We start from the raw sequence: 4,395 nt of genomic DNA, 5'->3' as shown, positions 1-4,395 counted from the left end.
CCTATTTCCATACTCAACCTCCTCTAGAAGGACTTACTTGACTATGACTTAATGTAACTGCTTCATTACTCAGGAAACCTATGCTCAACATCTTGATGCTACATTTAATTTCTCTAAATTCTTTATATTTGCATGTCTAACCACCCTGTGACAGCCTTTAGGAAAGGTTCCACATCTGCCAGCTCCTTTGTATCCTCCATCTAGAACCTGCCTCCCATCCCCACTTTACCCACCCACCTCAGAGACTTCATGGTACAGTGCAGTATACTTGGTGAGTGTTGATGGTTTAAGAGTGTGCCCTGAACAACAAAGAATTTCTTTGAAGCTGAAATCCTATACCATCCATGGAATGTGGAGTTTCACCTCTCTTTGGCTTCTGCTCCTTTCCCCAGCACGTGTAGAGCTTCTAGAACAGTCCCCAGCAAGAGAGGATCACTTGGTACACCTCTTTCTTATCCTCACTGTCTCCAGTCTCTGCTGTAGGCCTGTTAGTGATGATCAGGATACAGGTTTTAACATGGCCAAGCTGTTGATAACCTGAGATTGGACACCATGAACAATAAGCATTAAAAGGCAACAACAACAACAACAACAAAACCTGTTAATTTTATGCAGGCTTAATTTTTTAAAGAAGTGTTTCTTCCTAACTCGCTCTTACTCTTCTTCATCTACTTTCTCATACCTATGACTAACAATGATAAGGATACCCACCCACTATACACACCTAATTCCATCCCTCCAAATTTGATTTCGTGTTCTCTAGAGCTGGCGTGTTAAGTGACCTATTGTGGGGAGAGGCTTAGCTGAGGGACTCTGTGATGCCAAATAGACAAAGACATACTTTTTTCTCCAGGTGCCAGCCTGGTGAAAATCGTAGCACCTGCGGATTTGGAGCTGACCCTCTCCTTTGGAAATTGTGCCTTCCAGAAATATATCTTACGCTGCCTGTACCTGCATGCAATAGGTTTTGAGTCTTACCAACTGCAGCTTCAGGCTGAACTTGAGTTCTACCCTCATGGATGCAAATCAAAACAGAGCTCTGAATCAAGTCTGGGAAGCAAGTCGAAGTGGTTTGATTTGCATGGGGAGCTTTTGTCTCTGCGTGAAGGCAGCCAAATTCCCTAGGCTCCCCAGCCCTCCGGAAATAAGCTTTACAGGACCCGGGGGCCCAAGCCCAGTCGGGTGGGTGTGATTTGAATGTTCTCTGCTACAGCTGCTGCACAGGGCCCTGGTCACTGCTGTTGGTTTCGCTCCATTTTACTGCCTCAGAATCCCCCTGTGCATGTTAGTGGTTAATACAGCAGCCAGGAGACGCCAGACAGCTCTCGGCACCTGGTTCAAATTTAAGGCTCATTTACACATGATGTCACACACGCATTGTCAGCGCGAGGGAGGTCAGGATGGTTCATTTTGGGAAGGTTCACATTGTTGAGTCTTTACAACACTCACTGCTATTAATGCCTTAACCATCTGACTTGGATTTCGGTTTTCTGGCATGAGGTAATCCCAGGCACTAGATTTATATGCTGAATGGGAAGCCAGCAATGGTGGCTAATCATGCTGGTTTGCAGATCTGCACCTCTGGAGCCTTGGGATGGAATTAAAGGGCCACATGGCAAGTAGCAAATCATGGGGGTTTTGAGCAGGAGGGGAATTAGCCAGACCTGGAAGCAGGGGCCATAGACGGGGTGTTGTCTGAGCCAGGAAGTTTGATTGAAGAATGGAAACCAAGGTAAATTGGACAAGGATCTGGGCCCAGAGACCACAGGAATTATTCTAGTTTGACCAGTGCTTTGGGTCATTGCTTGACCCACCCTTTTGCTCATCACCCATGGAAATCCCAGACCCATCTTTCCAGGCTCAGTGTAAGTCTCTCATGTTCCATGAAGCCTTTCCTGACCACCCATCCCACAGTAATTTCTTTCTTTCCTGAATCCCTAAGTACTTTTGTTACTGAGTACTTAATTTGTGCAACTAGCTCATTTTACCCTCACAACGATTCCATGCGGAAGACATTATTATTTCCATTTTACCGATAATGAGACAGGTTCAGAGAGGTTAAATAATGCATCCAGCGTCAAACTTTTAAGAGTCAGGATGGAATCGTGGTTCCAGGCTTAGGTTCTGAACCACTGGGGTAGGCTGTGTAGAACTACATTTTCTGTGGTACGTGGTATCAGTAACATGGGAGAGACAGGCTGTGCCTCAGGAAGATGCCACATGAGAGTGCACAGCAGTGCTGTAGTGCCTCGTATTTATCTGTAGTCCCAGGTGCCTGGCTGTAAATAACTGCAGGGCAGTGACCATCACCTCTGCTTTTCTGCATCCCCACATTTCCTAACACAGTGTTCCCCAAAGTGTGCGTCAATGGATGGATGAATATTAGCACCCCCACACCACCCTTACCTGAAACATACTGAAAAGTTTGAGATCTTTGGATAACCACCCCTATCCCCTGCTGCTGTCTTCTGTCATGTGGCTGAAACTGTAAAACTGGTTTGCCTGTCACAGCTCCAGTGAGCCTCCTTACTCACCGGAAATTCAGAGAATGTCTTTAATCCTGCTTTAATCCTGCTGACTACTTTGATTTTGCTTTTTAACTTGTACCAAGACCCATTGCCATGATGGGTCTCTGCAAATGGGCTTTCTTGTTCCGTGAGTCTCTGTTTTAGTCAAGTGAAGGGCACACTCCTTTCCACTGGCTACCTCTTACTTATCCTCCAAGAGGAGTAGAGGAGTACTCACTCCCAGAACCCTTTCCTGGGGTCTCATGCCGAGGTTAGGTGCCCCTTCAGTGTGCTTCTGCAGCTGAACCCATAGTAGCGTTGTAGTTTAATTCCTGTTTGCTTGACTGAAGCAGAGACTCACCTGCAGACACCTATAGATGCCTTCCATGTTGCTCAGATGAACAGCAGAGAAGGGTCAGGCCTGCCCTGGGTTTCTACCCCTCTCCTCAAAGCCCTTTCTAGTCACTACCCACAGCCTGCTCATGACTGCAGGGATCATGCCTCTGGGCCTCTATCCATGCAGCTGCCTCTGCCTGCACTCCAGGACAGGGGCCTTCTCTGTTGTCCACTGGAGCCCTGTGGAAGGGACTCCTGACCCTAGCCCTAGGGAAGTCATCTCTGAAGGTTGTTTTATTACATTGTCTCCTCAGAATGACCCTATAGACACAGTGTTTTCTCAGTGTTCTCTTACCTTTGAACACATCCAGGAATAATTGAAAAACCAGGCAATCAAATGCCCCTCTCATAAATCACATCACTTCAGAGCAGAACTTAGAGTTTGGTTTGCAAGCCACACCAAATAGTTTGAGCTTGCCCCTCTACCATTTCCTCCTCCTCTGAGCCCGGAGGTTCACCTAGTGGACTGTAGCAATGGATTCCCTTGCCCCTGGCTTCCTGTTGGGGTCAGCCAGAGAGCAGGACCAGTGGGAGCCTAGAGGGGGAGGAAAGTGAGGTCAGGGTGTCTGCTGCCCACTCCCTGCCTGCCAGGCCACTGTGGGTAGACTGTACCTCAGGTGGCCCTGCCCATGTGTAGCCATGCTCGCCAGGTTCTGGGTTCTGGAAACCTCCCCCTCCTCTTGCCCCTTCAGTCATAGGGTGGTAGCCTCCCTCATTGCTGTTAGCTTTATGCACTCAATTGTGTTCCAACTCCAAATTCGTACATTGAGGCCCAAATCCCCAGGACCTCAGAATGCAACTGTATTTGGAGATAGCGTCTTTAAAGAAGTAATTAAGTTAAAATGAGGCCATTAAGCTGGTCCCTAATTCAATGTGACTGGTATTCTTGTAAGAAAAGGAAGAGGTACCATGGACATGTGCACCCAGAGGAAAGGCTGTGTAAGGACACAGCAAGAAGAGGCCTTAGGAGAACCAAACCTGTCCACACCTTGACCTTGCACTTCCCAACCTCCAGAACTGTGAGCAAATAAATGCCCGTTGTTTAAACCACCCAGTCTGTGGTATTTTGTTGTGGCAGTTCTAGCAAACTAATACAGTGGTACATACTATCCCATGGGGATTTCCCTAAATGTTGCTTATTACAGTGTGTAAGTCCTTTGGTAAGCTTTCCTTTTGGGATGTCATCTGTTTCTTGTTGGGACCCTGATGGATATCCAGGCTTAGATGCCAACAGAAGGTTTTAGTGACAAAGGCAAGAAAAGCTGTCACTGGAAGTGGCTCCCCGCTACCAGTGTCCCCCCATGTAAACCCACCTGGGTTCTCTAGTGCTACTCCAGGGTATTTCTTCTTAGAAGCTGAGTGACTCTGGACTGATCATTCCATGTGAACTTCAGTTTTCCTCTGCATAAAGCATAGGTAACAAAAGCTGCCTTTTTGGGGTGTTTTGAGGCAACGTGTTGGATGCAGATGTGAATTGACTGAGATAACCCAA

The sequence above is a fragment of the Trachypithecus francoisi genome, unplaced genomic scaffold (genome assembly GCF_009764315.1).
Source record: "Trachypithecus francoisi isolate TF-2019V2 unplaced genomic scaffold, Tfra_2.0 Lachesis_group3, whole genome shotgun sequence".
In the NCBI taxonomy this organism is placed as follows: Eukaryota; Metazoa; Chordata; class Mammalia; order Primates; family Cercopithecidae; genus Trachypithecus; species Trachypithecus francoisi.
Note: the sequence above shows the minus strand (reverse complement) of the source record.